The 18158-nt window shown below is 42.5% G+C and overlaps 13 non-coding genes across 13 annotated transcripts; all 13 read left to right on the top strand.

Moving 5' to 3' along the window:
* The first annotated feature begins 413 nt into the window (after positions 1-413).
* On the top strand, positions 414-498 carry TRNAR-UCU (transfer RNA arginine (anticodon UCU)). Its single transcript is given in 2 exon segments — positions 414-450; positions 463-498. It is a non-coding gene; the product is annotated as a tRNA-Arg (tRNA).
* A 1154-nt stretch (positions 499-1652) lies between these two features.
* Positions 1653-1737, top strand: TRNAR-UCU (transfer RNA arginine (anticodon UCU)). Its single transcript is given in 2 exon segments — positions 1653-1689; positions 1702-1737. It is a non-coding gene; the product is annotated as a tRNA-Arg (tRNA).
* A 1141-nt stretch (positions 1738-2878) lies between these two features.
* TRNAR-UCU (transfer RNA arginine (anticodon UCU)) lies at positions 2879-2963 on the top strand. The gene is given in 2 exon segments: positions 2879-2915; positions 2928-2963. It is a non-coding gene; the product is annotated as a tRNA-Arg (tRNA).
* A 1115-nt stretch (positions 2964-4078) lies between these two features.
* On the top strand, positions 4079-4163 carry TRNAR-UCU (transfer RNA arginine (anticodon UCU)). Its single transcript is given in 2 exon segments — positions 4079-4115; positions 4128-4163. It is a non-coding gene; the product is annotated as a tRNA-Arg (tRNA).
* Positions 4164-5304: 1141 nt separating this feature from the next.
* On the top strand, positions 5305-5389 carry TRNAR-UCU (transfer RNA arginine (anticodon UCU)). Its single transcript is given in 2 exon segments — positions 5305-5341; positions 5354-5389. It is a non-coding gene; the product is annotated as a tRNA-Arg (tRNA).
* Positions 5390-6504: 1115 nt separating this feature from the next.
* Positions 6505-6589, top strand: TRNAR-UCU (transfer RNA arginine (anticodon UCU)). Its single transcript is given in 2 exon segments — positions 6505-6541; positions 6554-6589. It is a non-coding gene; the product is annotated as a tRNA-Arg (tRNA).
* A 1141-nt stretch (positions 6590-7730) lies between these two features.
* On the top strand, positions 7731-7815 carry TRNAR-UCU (transfer RNA arginine (anticodon UCU)). The gene is given in 2 exon segments: positions 7731-7767; positions 7780-7815. It is a non-coding gene; the product is annotated as a tRNA-Arg (tRNA).
* Positions 7816-10118: 2303 nt separating this feature from the next.
* TRNAR-UCU (transfer RNA arginine (anticodon UCU)) lies at positions 10119-10203 on the top strand. Its single transcript is given in 2 exon segments — positions 10119-10155; positions 10168-10203. It is a non-coding gene; the product is annotated as a tRNA-Arg (tRNA).
* A 2303-nt stretch (positions 10204-12506) lies between these two features.
* On the top strand, positions 12507-12591 carry TRNAR-UCU (transfer RNA arginine (anticodon UCU)). Its single transcript is given in 2 exon segments — positions 12507-12543; positions 12556-12591. It is a non-coding gene; the product is annotated as a tRNA-Arg (tRNA).
* Positions 12592-13706: 1115 nt separating this feature from the next.
* TRNAR-UCU (transfer RNA arginine (anticodon UCU)) lies at positions 13707-13791 on the top strand. Its single transcript is given in 2 exon segments — positions 13707-13743; positions 13756-13791. It is a non-coding gene; the product is annotated as a tRNA-Arg (tRNA).
* Positions 13792-14906: 1115 nt separating this feature from the next.
* On the top strand, positions 14907-14991 carry TRNAR-UCU (transfer RNA arginine (anticodon UCU)). The gene is given in 2 exon segments: positions 14907-14943; positions 14956-14991. It is a non-coding gene; the product is annotated as a tRNA-Arg (tRNA).
* A 1115-nt stretch (positions 14992-16106) lies between these two features.
* TRNAR-UCU (transfer RNA arginine (anticodon UCU)) lies at positions 16107-16191 on the top strand. Its single transcript is given in 2 exon segments — positions 16107-16143; positions 16156-16191. It is a non-coding gene; the product is annotated as a tRNA-Arg (tRNA).
* A 1115-nt stretch (positions 16192-17306) lies between these two features.
* Positions 17307-17391, top strand: TRNAR-UCU (transfer RNA arginine (anticodon UCU)). The gene is given in 2 exon segments: positions 17307-17343; positions 17356-17391. It is a non-coding gene; the product is annotated as a tRNA-Arg (tRNA).
* Positions 17392-18158: the final 767 nt, after the last annotated feature.

Genomic DNA, 18158 nt, shown 5'->3' with positions numbered 1-18158 from the left:
TCATCCCATGCTGTCCTCTGGGATTTTCCCATGGACTATCCCATCCTCTCAAATTCCCTACACCAATCTGTATGGCTATTTCCCTGTCTGTATGCTTCAGGTGATCCCTGCAAACTCATCTATTCAGGATAGTCTTTCCTGCCATCACCTAATTGCTGAGCTCTTCCTTTCTCCAACAACTAATCAACGGTACAAATATTTCTACTTAACATGACCTCCGGTTCCCACTTAAATATCAAAAGATATTGCACTAAGGCACATGCCCAAGCAGGTAAATTTAAATCTTAAACTGTATCTGGACCAGATCTTGAGCTCATCCCTATTATTTAGCAGTGACCATTATTCAATTGTGTTTATTTGTTACGACTTGAATAGTTCCTCAGGCAAGTTCCTCTAACAAAGTCTTCAGAGAGGGCTCTGTGGCGCAATGGATAGCGCATTGGACTTCTAGTTGGTGTAGTAATTCAAAGGTTGTGGGTTCGAGTCCCACCAGAGTCGGTTTTATATAGTCATTCTTCATAGTGATGCTGCTCTAATCCTTTATAAAGTAATGGATTACATTCATAAGGGAGCTTTATTGACGTGGATTTGCTGCACAAGTTAACGATAGAGCCTAGTGGTTTAGGCTTCTCTTGAGAGTTGATATCAGCAAAATTGGAAGTACCCTGTGCAATTCAGAGCAAAGAGAGGGAATGGTAAGCTAACCTGCGTTATATTGTTCCCTTCCCTCATGCCCGGTGCAAGCTGTAATTCTTTATGTACCCTTTTGTCAGCCCCACAACTATTTACTGTCTAAATCTCGCTACCTTCCCCACAATAAGAATTCCAAAGAATGCCCCATTTTTACCAATGACACCACCAAACTTCCACTTCACTCCCGTGATATCTCTCGACTATTGCAACTCCTTACTCTATGGCCTGCCTCTAAACAGACCATTCGCCCTTCAGTCTATCTGATTCGCTACTGCCAGTTGTATCCCCCTTACCAACCATTTACTAGTAGAGGTGTCAGCCACCCGATCTCTGCCAATCTCTCCTTGGCTTCCGTTCTCCCAACAAATCAAATTCAAAATACTAAGGGCATAAAAAGCTTCCCACAACTCTGCCTCTAGCTACATCATTAACCTTATCATATAGTATCAAATAAACCACCCTGTTCTCTGCTTCCAAGAACTCCTGTTCGCTAACTCCCTCAACACTTCATCCCATGCTGTCCTCTGGGATTTTCCCATGGACTATCCCATCCTCTCAGATTCCCTACACCAATCTATATGGCTATTTCCCTGTCTGTATGCTTCAGGTGATCCCTGCAAACTCATCTATTCAGGATAGTATTTCCTGCCATCACCTAATTGCTGAGCTCTTCCTTTCTCCAACAACTAATCAACGGTACAAATATTTCTACTTAACATGACCTCCGGTTCCCACTTAAATATCAAAAGATATTGCACTAAGGCACATGCCCAAGCAGGTAAATTTAAATCTTAAACTGTATCTGGACCAGATCTTGAGCTCATCCCTATTATTTAGCAGTGACCATTATTCAATTGTGTTTATTTGTTACGACTTGAATAGTTCCTCAGGCAAGTTCCTCAGGCAAGTTCCTCAGGCAAGTTCCTCAGGCAAGTTCCTCTAATAAAGTCTTCAGAGAGGGCTCTGTGGCGCAATGGATAGCGCATTGGACTTCTAGTTGGTGTAGTAATTCAAAGGTTGTGGGTTCGAGTCCCACCAGAGTCGGTTTTATATAGTCATTCTTCATAGTGATGCTGCTCTAATGCTTTATAATGTAATGGATTACATTCATAAGGGAGCTTTATTGACGTAGATTTGCTGCACAAGTTAACGATAGAGCCTAGTGGTTTAGGCTTCTCTTGAGAGTTGATATCAGCAAAATTGGAAGTACCCTGTGCAATTCAGAGCAAAGAGAGGGAATGGTAAGCTAACCTGCGTTATATTGTTCCCTTCCCTCATGCCCGGTGCAAGCTGTAATTCTTTATGTACCCTTTTGTCAGCACCACAACTATTTACTGTCTAAATCTCGCTACCTTCCCCACAATAAGAATTCCAAAGAATGCCCCATTTTTAACAATGACACCACCAAACTTCCACTTCACTCCCATGATATCTCTCGACTATTGCAACTCCTTACTCTATGGCCTGCCTCTAAACAGACCATTCCCCCTTCAGTCTATCTGATTCGCTACTGCCAGTTGTATCCCCCTTACCAACCATTTACTAGTAGAGGTGTCAGCCACCCGATCTCTGCCAATCTCTCCTTGGCTTCCGTTCTCCCAACAAATCAAATTCAAAATACTAAGGGCATAAAAAGCTTCCCACAACTCTGCCTCTAGCTACATCATTAACCTTATCATATAGTATCAAATAAACCACCCTGTTCTCTGCTTCCAAGAACTCCTGTTCGCTAGCTCCCTCAACACTTCATCCCATGCTGTCCTCTGGGATTTTCCCATGGACTATCCCATCCTCTCAGATTCCCTACACCAATCTATATGGCTATTTCCCTGTCTGTATGCTTCAGGTGATCCCTGCCAACTCATCTATTCAGGATAGTCTTTCCTGCCATCACCTAATTGCTGAGCTCTTCCTTTCTCCAACAACTAATCAACGGTACAAATATTTCTACTTAACATGACCTCCGGTTCCCACTTAAATATCAAAAGATATTGCACTAAGGCACATGCCCAAGCAGGTAAATTTAAATCTTAAACTGTATCTGGACCAGATCTTGAGCTCATCCCTATTATTTAGCAGTGACCATTATTCAATTGTGTTTATTTGTTACGACTTGAATAGTTCCTCAGGCAAGTTCCTCAGGCAAGTTCCTCAGGCAAGTTCCTCTAATAAAGTCTTCAGAGAGGGCTCTGTGGCGCAATGGATAGCGCATTGGACTTCTAGTTGGTGTAGTAATTCAAAGGTTGTGGGTTCGAGTCCCACCAGAGTCGGTTTTATATAGTCATTCTTCATAGTGATGCTGCTCTAATGCTTTATAAAGTAATGTATTACATTCATAAGGGAGCTTTATTGACGTGGATTTGCTGCACAAGTTAACGATAGAGCCTAGTGGTTTAGGCTTCTCTTGAGAGTTGATATCAGCAAAATTGGAAGTACCCTGTGCAATTCAGAGCAAAGAGAGGGAATGGTAAGCTAACCTGCGTTATATTGTTCCCTTCCCTCATGCCCGGTGCAAGCTGTAATTCTTTATGTACCCTTTTGTCAGCCCCACAACTATTTACTGTCTAAATCTCGCTACCTTCCCCACAATAAGAATTCCAAAGAATGCCCCATTTTTACCAATGACACCACCAAACTTCCACTTCACTCCCGTGATATCTCTCGACTATTGCAACTCCTTACTCTATGGCCTGCCTCTAAACAGACCATTCCCCCTTCAGTCTATCTGATTCGCTACTGCCAGTTGTATCCCCCTTACCAACCATTTACTAGTAGAGGTGTCAGCCACCCGATCTCTGCCAATCTCTCCTTGGCTTCCGTTCTCCCAACAAATCAAATTCAAAATACTAAGGGCATAAAAAGCTTCCCACAACTCTGCCTCTAGCTACATCATTAACCTTATCATATAGTATCAAATAAACCACCCTGTTCTCTGCTTCCAAGAACTCCTGTTCGCTAGCTCCCTCAACACTTCATCCCATGCTGTCCTCTGGGATTTTCCCATGGACTATCCCATCCTCTCAAATTCCCTACACCAATCTGTATGGCTATTTCCCTGTCTGTATGCTTCAGGTGATCCCTGCAAACTCATCTATTCAGGATAGTCTTTCCTGCCATCACCTAATTGCTGAGCTCTTCCTTTCTCCAACAACTAATCAACGGTACAAATATTTCTACTTAACATGACCTCCGGTTCCCACTTAATTATCAAAAGATATTGCACTAAGGCACATGCCCAAGCAGGTAAATTTAAATCTTAAACTGTATCTGGACCAGATCTTGAGCTCATCCCTATTATTTAGCAGTGACCATTATTCAATTGTGTTTATTTGTTACGACTTGAATAGTTCCTCAGGCAAGTTCCTCTAACAAAGTCTTCAGAGAGGGCTCTGTGGCGCAATGGATAGCGCATTGGACTTCTAGTTGGTGTAGTAATTCAAAGGTTGTGGGTTCGAGTCCCACCAGAGTCGGTTTTATATAGTCATTCTTCATAGTGATGCTGCTCTAATCCTTTATAAAGTAATGGATTACATTCATAAGGGAGCTTTATTGACGTGGATTTGCTGCACAAGTTAACGATAGAGCCTAGTGGTTTAGGCTTCTCTTGAGAGTTGATATCAGCAAAATTGGAAGTACCCTGTGCAATTCAGAGCAAAGAGAGGGAATGGTAAGCTAACCTGCGTTATATTGTTCCCTTCCCTCATGCCCGGTGCAAGCTGTAATTCTTTATGTACCCTTTTGTCAGCCCCACAACTATTTACTGTCTAAATCTCGCTACCTTCCCCACAATAAGAATTCCAAAGAATGCCCCATTTTTACCAATGACACCACCAAACTTCCACTTCACTCCCGTGATATCTCTCGACTATTGCAACTCCTTACTCTATGGCCTGCCTCTAAACAGACCATTCGCCCTTCAGTCTATCTGATTCGCTACTGCCAGTTGTATCCCCCTTACCAACCATTTACTAGTAGAGGTGTCAGCCACCCGATCTCTGCCAATCTCTCCTTGGCTTCCGTTCTCCCAACAAATCAAATTCAAAATACTAAGGGCATAAAAAGCTTCCCACAACTCTGCCTCTAGCTACATCATTAACCTTATCATATAGTATCAAATAAACCACCCTGTTCTCTGCTTCCAAGAACTCCTGTTCGCTAACTCCCTCAACACTTCATCCCATGCTGTCCTCTGGGATTTTCCCATGGACTATCCCATCCTCTCAGATTCCCTACACCAATCTATATGGCTATTTCCCTGTCTGTATGCTTCAGGTGATCCCTGCAAACTCATCTATTCAGGATAGTATTTCCTGCCATCACCTAATTGCTGAGCTCTTCCTTTCTCCAACAACTAATCAACGGTACAAATATTTCTACTTAACATGACCTCCGGTTCCCACTTAAATATCAAAAGATATTGCACTAAGGCACATGCCCAAGCAGGTAAATTTAAATCTTAAACTGTATCTGGACCAGATCTTGAGCTCATCCCTATTATTTAGCAGTGACCATTATTCAATTGTGTTTATTTGTTACGACTTGAATAGTTCCTCAGGCAAGTTCCTCAGGCAAGTTCCTCAGGCAAGTTCCTCTAATAAAGTCTTCAGAGAGGGCTCTGTGGCGCAATGGATAGCGCATTGGACTTCTAGTTGGTGTAGTAATTCAAAGGTTGTGGGTTCGAGTCCCACCAGAGTCGGTTTTATATAGTCATTCTTCATAGTGATGCTGCTCTAATGCTTTATAATGTAATGGATTACATTCATAAGGGAGCTTTATTGACGTGGATTTGCTGCACAAGTTAACGATAGAGCCTAGTGGTTTAGGCTTCTCTTGAGAGTTGATATCAGCAAAATTGGAAGTACCCTGTGCAATTCAGAGCAAAGAGAGGGAATGGTAAGCTAACCTGCGTTATATTGTTCCCTTCCCTCATGCCCGGTGCAAGCTGTAATTCTTTATGTACCCTTTTGTCAGCACCACAACTATTTACTGTCTAAATCTCGCTACCTTCCCCACAATAAGAATTCCAAAGAATGCCCCATTTTTAACAATGACACCACCAAACTTCCACTTCACTCCCATGATATCTCTCGACTATTGCAACTCCTTACTCTATGGCCTGCCTCTAAACAGACCATTCCCCCTTCAGTCTATCTGATTCGCTACTGCCAGTTGTATCCCCCTTACCAACCATTTACTAGTAGAGGTGTCAGCCACCCGATCTCTGCCAATCTCTCCTTGGCTTCCGTTCTCCCAACAAATCAAATTCAAAATACTAAGGGCATAAAAAGCTTCCCACAACTCTGCCTCTAGCTACATCATTAACCTTATCATATAGTATCAAATAAACCACCCTGTTCTCTGCTTCCAAGAACTCCTGTTCGCTAGCTCCCTCAACACTTCATCCCATGCTGTCCTCTGGGATTTTCCCATGGACTATCCCATCCTCTCAGATTCCCTACACCAATCTATATGGCTATTTCCCTGTCTGTATGCTTCAGGTGATCCCTGCCAACTCATCTATTCAGGATAGTCTTTCCTGCCATCACCTAATTGCTGAGCTCTTCCTTTCTCCAACAACTAATCAACGGTACAAATATTTCTACTTAACATGACCTCCGGTTCCCACTTAAATATCAAAAGATATTGCACTAAGGCACATGCCCAAGCAGGTAAATTTAAATCTTAAACTGTATCTGGACCAGATCTTGAGCTCATCCCTATTATTTAGCAGTGACCATTATTCAATTGTGTTTATTTGTTACGACTTGAATAGTTCCTCAGGCAAGTTCCTCTAACAAAGTTTTCAGAGAGGGCTCTGTGGCGCAATGGATAGCGCATTGGACTTCTAGTTGGTGTAGTAATTCAAAGGTTGTGGGTTCGAGTCCCACCAGAGTCGGTTTTATATAGTCATTCTTCATAGTGATGCTGCTCTAATGCTTTATAAAGTAATGGATTACATTCATAAGGGAGCTTTATTGACATGGATTTGCTGCACAAGTTAACGATAGAGCCTAGTGGTTTAGGCTTCTCTTGAGAGTTGATATCAGCAAAATTGGAAGTACCCTGTGCAATTCAGAGCAAAGAGAGGAAATGGTAAGCTAACCTGCGTTATATTGTTCCCTTCCCTCATGCCCGGTGCAAGCTGTAATTCTTTATGTACCCTTTTGTCAGCCCCACAACTATTTACTGTCTAAATCTCGCTACCTTCCCCACAATAAGAATTCCAAAGAATGCCCCATTTTTACCAATGACACCACCAAACTTCCACTTCACTCCCGTGATATCTCTCGACTATTGCAACTCCTTACTCTATGGCCTGCCTCTAAACAGACCATTCGCCCTTCAGTCTATCTGATTCGCTACTGCCAGTTGTATCCCCCTTACCAACCATTTACTAGTAGAGGTGTCAGCCACCCGATCTCTGCCAATCTCTCCTTGGCTTCCGTTCTCCCAACAAATCAAATTCAAAATACTAAGGGCATAAAAAGCTTCCCACAACTCTGCCTCTAGCTACATCATTAACCTTATCATATAGTATCAAATAAACCACCCTGTTCTCTGCTTCCAAGAACTCCTGTTCGCTAGCTCCCTCAACACTTCATCCCATGCTGTCCTCTGGGATTTTCCCATGGACTATCCCATCCTCTCAGATTCCCTAAACCAATCTATATGGCTATTTCCCTGTCTGTATGCTTCAGGTGATCCCTGCAAACTCATCTATTCAGGATAGTATTTCCTGCCATCACCTAATTGCTGAGCTCTTCCTTTCTCCAACAACTAATCAACAGTAAAAATATTTCTACTTAACATGACCTCCGGTTCCCACTTAAATATCAAAAGATATTGCACTAAGGCACATGCCCAAGCAGGTAAATTTAAATCTTAAACTGTATCTGGACCAGATCTTGAGCTCATCCCTATTATTTAGCAGTGACCATTATTCAATTGTGTTTATTTGTTACGACTTGAATAGTTCCTCAGGCAAGTTCCTCAGGCAAGTTCCTCAGGCAAGTTCCTCTAACAAAATCTTCAGAGAGGGCTCTGTGGCGCAATGGATAGCACATTGGACTTCTAGTTGGTGTAGTAATTCAAAGGTTGTGGGTTCAAGTCCCACCAGAGTCGGTTTTATATAGTCATTCTTCATAGTGATGCTGCTCTAATCCTTTATAAAGTAATGGATTACATTCATAAGGGAGCTTTATTGACGTGGATTTGCTGCACAAGTTAACGATAGAGCCTAGTGGTTTAGGCTTCTCTTGAGAGTTGATATCAGCAAAATTGGAAGTACCCTGTGCAATTCAGAGCAAAGAGAGGGAATGGTAAGCTAACCTGCGTTATATTGTTCCCTTCCCTCATGCCCGGTGCAAGCTGTAATTCTTTATGTACCCTTTTGTCAGCCCCACAACTATTTACTGTCTAAATCTCGCTACCTTCCCCACAATAAGAATTCCAAAGAATGCCCCATTTTTACCAATGACACCACCAAACTTCCACTTCACTCCCGTGATATCTCTCGACTATTGCAACTCCTTACTCTATGGCCTGCCTCTAAACAGACCATTCGCCCTTCAGTCTATCTGATTCGCTACTGCCAGTTGTATCCCCCTTACCAACCATTTACTAGTAGAGGTGTCAGCCACCCGATCTCTGCCAATCTCTCCTTGGCTTCCGTTCTCCCAACAAATCAAATTCAAAATACTAAGGGCATAAAAAGCTTCCCACAACTCTGCCTCTAGCTACATCATTAACCTTATCATATAGTATCAAATAAACCACCCTGTTCTCTGCTTCCAAGAACTCCTGTTCGCTAGCTCCCTCAGCACTTCATCCCATGCTGTCCTCTGGGATATTCCCATGGACTATCCCATCCTCTCAAATTCCCTACACCAATCTATATGGCTATTTCCCTGTCTGTATGCTTCAGGTGATCCCTGCAAACTCATCTATTCAGGATAGTCTTTCCTGCCATCACCTAATTGCTGAGCTCTTCCTTTCTCCAACAACTAATCAACGGTACAAATATTTCTACTTAACATGACCTCCGGTTCCCACTTAAATATCAAAAGATATTGCACTAAGGCACATGCCCAAGCAGGTAAATTTAAATCTTAAACTGTATCTGGACCAGATCTTGAGCTCATCCCTATTATTTAGCAGTGACCATTATTCAATTGTGTTTATTTGTTACGACTTGAATAGTTCCTCAGGCAAGTTCCTCTAACAAAGTCTTCAGAGAGGGCTCTGTGGCGCATTGGACTTCTAGTTGGTGTAGTAATTTAAAGGTTGTGGGTTCGAGTCCCACCAGAGTCGGTTTTATATAGTCATTCTTCATAGTGATGCTGCTCTAATGCTTTATAATGTAATGGATTACATTCATAAGGGAGCTTTATTGACGTGGATTTGCTGCACAAGTTAACGATAGAGCCTAGTGGTTTAGGCTTCTCTTAAGAGTTGATATCAGCAAAATTGGAAGTACCCTGTGCAATTCAGAGCAAAGAGAGGGAATGGTAAGCTAACCTGCGTTATATTGTTCCCTTCCCTCATGCCCGGTGCAAGCTGTAATTCTTTATGTACCCTTTTGTCAGCACCACAACTAGTTACTGTCTAAATCTCGCTACCTTCCCCACAATAAGAATTCCAAAGAATGCCCCATTTTTAACAATGACACCACCAAACTTCCACTTCACTCCCGTGATATCTCTCGACTATTGCAACTCCTTACTCTATGGCCTGCCTCTAAACAGACCATTCCCCCTTCAGTCTATCTGATTCGCTACTGCCAGTTGTATCCCCCTTACCAACCATTTACTAGTAGAGGTGTCAGCCACCCGATCTCTGCCAATCTCTCCTTGGCTTCCGTTCTCCCAACAAATCAAATTCAAAATACTAAGGGCATAAAAAGCTTCCCACAACTCTGCCTCTAGCTACATCATTAACCTTATCATATAGTATCAAATAAACCACCCTGTTCTCTGCTTCCAAGAACTCCTGTTCGCTAGCTCCCTCAACACTTCATCCCATGCTGTCCTCTGGGATTTTCCCATGGACTATCCCATCCTCTCAGATTCCCTACACCAATCTATATGGCTATTTCCCTGTCTGTATGCTTCAGGTGATCCCTGCAAACTCATCTATTCAGGATAGTCTTTCCTGCCATCACCTAATTGCTGAGCTCTTCCTTTCTCCAACAACTAATCAACGGTACAAATATTTCTACTTAACATGACCTCCGGTTCCCACTTAAATATCAAAAGATATTGCACTAAGGCACATGCCCAAGCAGGTAAATTTAAATCTTAAACTGTATCTGGACCAGATCTTGAGCTCATCCCTATTATTTAGCAGTGACCATTATTCAATTGTGTTTATTTGTTACGACTTGAATAGTTCCTCAGGCAAGTTCCTCTAACAAAGTCTTCAGAGAGGGCTCTGTGGCGCAATGGATAGCGCATTGGACTTCTAGTTGGTGTAGTAATTCAAAGGTTGTGGGTTCGAGTCCCACCAGAGTCGGTTTTATATAGTCATTCTTCATAGTGATGCTGCTCTAATCCTTTATAAAGTAATGGATTACATTCATAAGGGAGCTTTATTGACGTGGATTTGCTGCACAAGTTAACGATAGAGCCTAGTGGTTTAGGCTTCTCTTGAGAGCTGATATCAGCAAAATTGGAAGTACCCTGTGCAATTCAGAGCAAAGAGAGGGAATGGTAAGCTAACCTGCGTTATATTGTTCCCTTCCCTCATGCCCGGTGCAAGCTGTAATTCTTTATGTACCCTTTTGTCAGCCCCACAACTATTTACTGTCTAAATCTCGCTACCTTCCCCACAATAAGAATTCCAAAGAATGCCCCATTTTTACCAATGACACCACCAAACTTCCACTTCACTCCCGTGATATCTCTCGACTATTGCAACTCCTTACTCTATGGCCTGCCTCTAAACAGACCATTCGCCCTTCAGTCTATCTGATTCGCTACTGCCAGTTGTATCCCCCTTACCAACCATTTACTAGTAGAGGTGTCAGCCACCCGATCTCTGCCAATCTCTCCTTGGCTTCCGTTCTCCCAACAAATCAAATTCAAAATACTAAGGGCATAAAAAGCTTCCCACAACTCTGCCTCTAGCTACATCATTAACCTTATCATATAGTATCAAATAAACCACCCTGTTCTCTGCTTCCAAGAACTCCTGCTCGCTAGCTCCCTCAACACTTCATCCCATGCTGTCCTCTGGGATATTCCCATGGACTATCCCATCCTCTCAAATTCCCTACACCAATCTATATGGCTATTTCCCTGTCTGTATGCTTCAGGTGATCCCTGCAAACTCATCTATTCAGGATAGTCTTTCCTGCCATCACCTAATTGCTGAGCTCTTCCTTTCTCCAACAACTAATCAACGGTACAAATATTTCTACTTAACATGACCTCCGGTTCCCACTTAAATATCAAAAGATATTGCACTAAGGCACATGCCCAAGCAGGTAAATTTAAATCTTAAACTGTATCTGGACCAGATCTTGAGCTCATCCCTATTATTTAGCAGTGACCATTATTCAATTGTGTTTATTTGTTACGACTTGAATAGTTCCTCAGGCAAGTTCCTCTAACAAAGTCTTCAGAGAGGGCTCTGTGGCGCATTGGACTTCTAGTTGGTGTAGTAATTTAAAGGTTGGGGGTTCGAGTCCCACCAGAGTCGGTTTTATATAGTCATTCTTCATAGTGATGCTGCTCTAATGCTTTATAATGTAATGGATTACATTCATAAGGGAGCTTTATTGACGTGGATTTGCTGCACAAGTTAACGATAGAGCCTAGTGGTTTAGGCTTCTCTTGAGAGTTGATATCAGCAAAATTGGAAGTACCCTGTGCAATTCAGAGCAAAGAGAGGGAATGGTAAGCTAACCTGCGTTATATTGTTCCCTTCCCTCATGCCCGGTGCAAGCTGTAATTCTTTATGTACCCTTTTGTCAGCCCCACAACTATTTACTGTCTAAATCTCGCTACCTTCCCCACAATAAGAATTCCAAAGAATGCCCCATTTTTACCAATGACACCACCAAACTTCCACTTCACTCCCGTGATATCTCTCGACTATTGCAACTCCTTACTCTATGGCCTGCCTCTAAACAGACCATTCCCCCTTCAGTCTATCTGATTCGCTACTGCCAGTTGTATCCCCCTTACCAACCATTTACTAGTAGAGGTGTCAGCCACCCGATCTCTGCCAATCTCTCCTTGGCTTCCGTTCTCCCAACAAATCAAATTCAAAATACTAAGGGCATAAAAAGCTTCCCACAACTCTGCCTCTAGCTACATCATTAACCTTATCATATAGTATCAAATAAACCACCCTGTTCTCTGCTTCCAAGAACTCCTGTTTGCTAGCTCCCTCAACACTTCATCCCATGCTGTCCTCTGGGATTTTCCCATGGACTATCCCATCCTCTCAGATTCCCTACACAAATCTATATGGCTATTTCCCTGTCTGTATGCTTCAGGTGATCCCTGCAAACTCATCTATTCAGGATAGTCTTTCCTGCCATCACCTAATTGCTGAGCTCTTCCTTTCTCCAACAACTAATCAACGGTACAAATATTTCTAGTTAACATGACCTCCGGTTCCCACTTAAATATCAAAAGATATTGCACTAAGGCACATGCCCAAGCAGGTAAATTTAAATATTAAACTGTATCTGGACCAGATCTTGAGCTCATCCCTATTATTTAGCAGTGACCATTATTCAATTGTGTTTATTTGTTATGACTTGAATAGTTCCTCAGGCAAGTTCCTCTAACAAAGTCTTCAGAGAGGGCTCTGTGGCGCAATGGATAGCGCATTGGACTTCTAGTTGGTGTAGTAATTCAAAGGTTGTGGGTTCGAGTCCCACCAGAGTCGGTTTTATATAGTCATTCTTCATAGTGATGCTGCTCTAATGCTTTATAATGTAATGGATTACATTCATAAGGGAGCTTTATTGACGTGGATTTGCTGCACAAGTTAACGATAGAGCCTAGTGGTTTAGGCTTCTCTTGAGAGTTGATATCAGCAAAATTGGAAGTACCCTGTGCAATTCAGAGCAAAGAGAGGGAATGGTAAGCTAACCTGCGTTATATTGTTCCCTTCCCTCATGCCCGGTGCAAGCTGTAATTCTTTATGTACCCTTTTGTCAGCCCCACAACTATTTACTGTCTAAATCTCGCTACCTTCCCCACAATAAGAATTCCAAAGAATGCCCCATTTTTACCAATGACACCACCAAACTTCCACTTCACTCCCGTGATATCTCTCGACTATTACAACTCCTTACTCTATGGCCTGCCTCTAAACAGACCATTCGCCCTTCAGTCTATCTGATTCGCTACTGCCAGTTGTATCCCCCTTACCAACCATTTACTAGTAGAGGTGTCAGCCACCCGATCTCTGCCAATCTCTCCTTGGCTTCCGTTCTCCCAACAAATCAAATTCAAAATACTAAGGGCATAAAAAGCTTCCCACAACTCTGCCTCTAGCTACATCATTAACCTTATCATATAGTATCAAATAAACCACCCTGTTCTCTGCTTCCAAGAACTCCTGTTCGCTAGCTCCCTCAACACTTCATCCCATGCTGTCCTCTGGGATTTTCCCATGGACTATCCCATCCTCTCAGATTCCCTACACCAATCTATATGGCTATTTCCCTGTCTGTATGCTTCAGGTGATCCCTGCAAACTCATCTATTCAGGATAGTCTTTCCTGCCATCACCTAATTGCTGAGCTCTTCCTTTCTCCAACAACTAATCAACGGTACAAATATTTCTACTTAACATGACCTCCGGTTCCCACTTAAATATCAAAAGATATTGCACTAAGGCACATGCCCAAGCAGGTAAATTTAAATCTTAAACTGTATCTGGACCAGATCTTGAGCTCATCCCTATTATTTAGCAGTGACCATTATTCAATTGTGTTTATTTGTTACGACTTGAATAGTTCCTCAGGCAAGTTCCTCTAACAAAGTCTTCAGAGAGGGCTCTGTGGCGCAATGGATAGCGCATTGGACTTCTAGTTGGTGTAGTAATTCAAAGGTTGTGGGTTCGAGTCCCACCAGAGTTGGTTTTATATAGTCATTCTTCATAGTGATGCTGCTCTAATGCTTTATAAAGTAATGGATTACATTCATAAGGGAGCTTTATTGACGTGGATTTGCTGCACAAGTTAACGATAGAGCCTAGTGGTTTAGGCTTCTCTTGAGAGTTGATATCAGCAAAATTGGAAGTACCCTGTGCAATTCAGAGCAAAGAGAGGGAATGGTAAGCTAACCTGCGTTATATTGTTCCCTTCCCTCATGCCCGGTGCAAGCTGTAATTCTTTATGTACCCTTTTGTCAGCCCCACAACTATTTACTGTCTAAATCTCGCTACCTTCCCCACAATAAGAATTCCAAAGAATGCCCCATTTTTACCAATGACACCACCAAACTTCCACTTCACTCCCGTGATATCTCTCGACTATTGCAACTCCTTACTCTATGGCCTGCCTCTAAACAGACCATTCCCCCTTCAGTCTATCTGATTCGCTACTGCCAGTTGTATCCCCCTTACCAACCATTTACTAGTAGAGGTGTCAGCCACCCGATCTCTGCCAATCTCTCCTTGGCTTCCGTTCTCCCAACAAATCAAATTCAAAATACTAAGAGCATAAAAAGCTTCCCACAACTCTGCCTCTAGCTACATCATTAACCTTATCATATAGTATCAAATAAACCACCCTGTTCTCTGCTTCCAAGAACTCCTGTTTGCTAGCTCCCTCAACACTTCATCCCATGCTGTCCTCTGGGATTTTCCCATGGACTATCCCATCCTCTCAGATTCCCTACACCAATCTATATGGCTATTTCCCTGTCTGTATGCTTCAGGTGATCCCTGCAAACTCATCTATTCAGGATAGTCTTTCCTGCCATCACCTAATTGCTGAGCTCTTCCTTTCTCCAACAACTAATCAACGGTACAAATATTTCTACTTAACATGACCTCCGGTTCCCACTTAAATATCAAAAGATATTGCACTAAGGCACATGCCCAAGCAGGTAAATTTAAATCTTAAACTGTATCTGGACCAGATCTTGAGCTCATCCCTATTATTTAGCAGTGACCATTATTCAATTGTGTTTATTTGTTACGACTTGAATAGTTCCTCAGGCAAGTTCCTCTAACAAAGTCTTCAGAGAGGGCTCTGTGGCGCAATGGATAGCGCATTGGACTTCTAGTTGGTGTAGTAATTCAAAGGTTGTGGGTTCGAGTCCCACCAGAGTCGGTTTTATATAGTCATTCTTCATAGTGATGCTGCTCTAATGCTTTATAAAGTAATGGATTACATTCATAAGGGAGCTTTATTGACGTGGATTTGCTGCACAAGTTAACGATAGAGCCTAGTGGTTTAGGCTTCTCTTGAGAGTTGATATCAGCAAAATTGGAAGTACCCTGTGCAATTCAGAGCAAAGAGAGGGAATGGTAAGCTAACCTGCGTTATATTGTTCCCTTCCCTCATGCCCGGTGCAAGCTGTAATTCTTTATGTACCCTTTTGTCAGCCCCACAACTATTTACTCTCTAGATCTCGCTACCTTCCCCACAATAAGAATTCCAAAGAATGCACCATTTTTACCAATGACACCACCAAACTTCCACTTCACTCCCGTGATATCTCTGGACTATTGCAACTCCTTACTCTATGGCCTGCCTCTAAACAGACCATTCCCCCTTCAGTCTATCTGATTCGCTACTGCCAGTTGTATCCCCCTTACCAACCATTTACTAGTAGAGGTGTCAGCCACCCGATCTCTGCCAATCTCTCCTTGGCTTCCGTTCTCCCAACAAATCAAATTCAAAATACTAAGGGCATAAAAAGCTTCCCACAACTCTGCCTCTAGCTACATCATTAACCTTATCATATAGTATCAAATAAACCACCCTGTTCTCTGCTTCCAAGAACTCCTGTTCGCTAGCTCCCTCAACACTTCATCCCATGCTGTCCTCTGGGATTTTCCCATGGACTATCCCATCCTCTCAGATTCCCTACACCAATCTATATGGCTATTTCCCTGTCTGTATGCTTCAGGTGATCCCTGCAAACTCATCTATTCAGGATAGTCTTTCCTGCCATCACCTAATTGCTGAGCTCTTCCTTTCTCCAACAACTAATCAACGGTACAAATATTTCTACTTAACATGACCTCCGGTTCCCACTTAAATATCAAAAGATATTGCACTAAGGCACATGCCCAAGCAGGTAAATTTAAATCTTAAACTGTATCTGGACCAGATCTTGAGCTCATTCCTATTATTTAGCAGTGACCATTATTCAATTGTGTTTATTTGTCACGACTTGAATAGTTCCTCAGGCAAGTTCCTCTAACAAAGTCTTTAGAGAGGGCTCTGTGGCGCAATGGATAGCGCATTGGACTTCTAGTTGGTGTAGTAATTCAAAGGTTGTGGGTTCGAGTCCCACCAGAGTCGGTTTTATATAGTCATTCTTCATAGTGATGCTGCTCTAATGCTTTATAAAGTAATGGATTACATTCATAAGGGAGCTTTATTGACGTGGATTTGCTGCACAAGTTAACGATAGAGCCTAGTGGTTTAGGCTTCTCTTGAGAGTTGATATCAGCAAAATTGGAAGTACCCTGTGCAATTCAGAGCAAAGAGAGGGAATGGTAAGCTAACCTGCATTATATTGTTCCCTTCCCTCATGCCCGGTGCAAGCTGTAATTCTTTATGTACCCTTTTGTCAGCCCCACAACTATTTACTGTCTAAATCTCGCTACCTTCCCCACAATAAGAATTCCAAAGAATGCCCCATTTTTACCAATGACACCACCAAACTTCCACTTCACTCCCATGATATCTCTCGACTATTGCAACTCCTTACTCTATGGCCTGCCTCTAAACAGACCATTCGCCCTTCAGTCTATCTGATTCGCTACTGCCAGTGGTATCCCCCTTACCAACCATTTACTAGTAGAGGTGTCAGCCACCCGATCTCTGCCAATCTCTCCTTGGCTTCCGTTCTCCCAACAAATCAAATTCAAAATACTAAGGGCATAAAAAGCTTCCCACAACTCTGCCTCTAGCTACATCATTAACCTTATCATATAGTATCAAATAAACCACCCTGTTCTCTGCTTCCAAGAACTCCTGTTCGCTAGCTCCCTCAACACTTCATCCCATGCTGTCCTCTGGGATTTTCCCATGGACTATCCCATCCTCTCAAATTCCCTACACCAATCTATATGGCTATTTCCCTGTCTGTATGCTTCAGGTGATCCCTGCAAACTCATCTATTCAGGATAGTCTTTCCTGCCATCACCTAATTGCTGAGCTCTTCCTTTCTCCAACAACTAATCAACGGTACAAATATTTCTACTTAACATGACCTCCGGTTCCCACTTAAATATCAAAAGATATTGCACTAAGGCACATGCCCAAGCAGGTAAATTTAAATCTTAAACTGTATCTGGACCAGATCTTGAGCTCATCCCTATTATTTAGCAGTGACCATTATTCAATTGTGTTTATTTGTTATGACTTGAATAGTTCCTCAGGCAAGTTCCTCTAACAAAGTCTTCAGAGAGGGCTCTGTGGCGCAATGGATAGCGCATTGGACTTCTAGTTGGTGTAGTAATTCAAAGGTTGTGGGTTCGAGTCCCACCAGAGTCTGTTTTATATAGTCATTCTTCATAGTGATGCTGCTCTAATGCTTTATAAAGTAATGGATTACATTCATAAGGGAGCTTTATTGACGTGGATTTGCTGCACAAGTTAACGATAGAGCCTAGTGGTTTAGGCTTCTCTTGAGAGTTGATATCAGCAAAATTGGAAGTACCCTGTGCAATTCAGAGCAAAGAGAGGGAATGGTAAGCTAACCTGCGTTATATTGTTCCCTTCCCTCATGCCCGGTGCAAGCTGTAATTCTTTATGTACCCTTTTGTCAGCCCCACAACTATTTACTGTCTAAATCTCGCTACCTTCCCCACAATAAGAATTCCAAAGAATGCCCCATTTTTACCAATGACACCACCAAACTTCCACTTCACTCCCGTGATATCTCTGGACTATTGCAACTCCTTACTCTGTGGCCTGCCTCTAAACAGACCATTCCCCCTTCAGTCTATCTGATTCGCTACTGCCAGTTGTATCCCCCTTACCAACCATTTACTAGTAGAGGTGTCAGCCACCCGATCTCTGCCAATCTCTCCTTGGCTTCCGTTCTCCCAACAAATCAAATTCAAAATACTAAGGGCATAAAAAGCTTCCCACAACTCTGCCTCTAGCTACATCATTAACCTTATCATATAGTATCAAATAAACCACCCTGTTCTCTGCTTCCAAGAACTCCTGTTCGCTAGCTCCCTCAACACTTCATCCCATGCTGTCCTCTGGGATTTTCCCATGGACTATCCCATCCTCTCAAATTCCCTACACCA

The sequence above is a fragment of the Lithobates pipiens genome, unplaced genomic scaffold (assembly GCF_037356315.1).
Source record: "Lithobates pipiens isolate NorthernLeopardFrog02 unplaced genomic scaffold, aLitPip1_a1.2 Scaffold_13, whole genome shotgun sequence".
NCBI classification, from domain to species: domain Eukaryota; kingdom Metazoa; phylum Chordata; class Amphibia; order Anura; family Ranidae; genus Lithobates; species Lithobates pipiens.
This window is presented reverse-complemented; position numbering and strand designations above follow the sequence as displayed.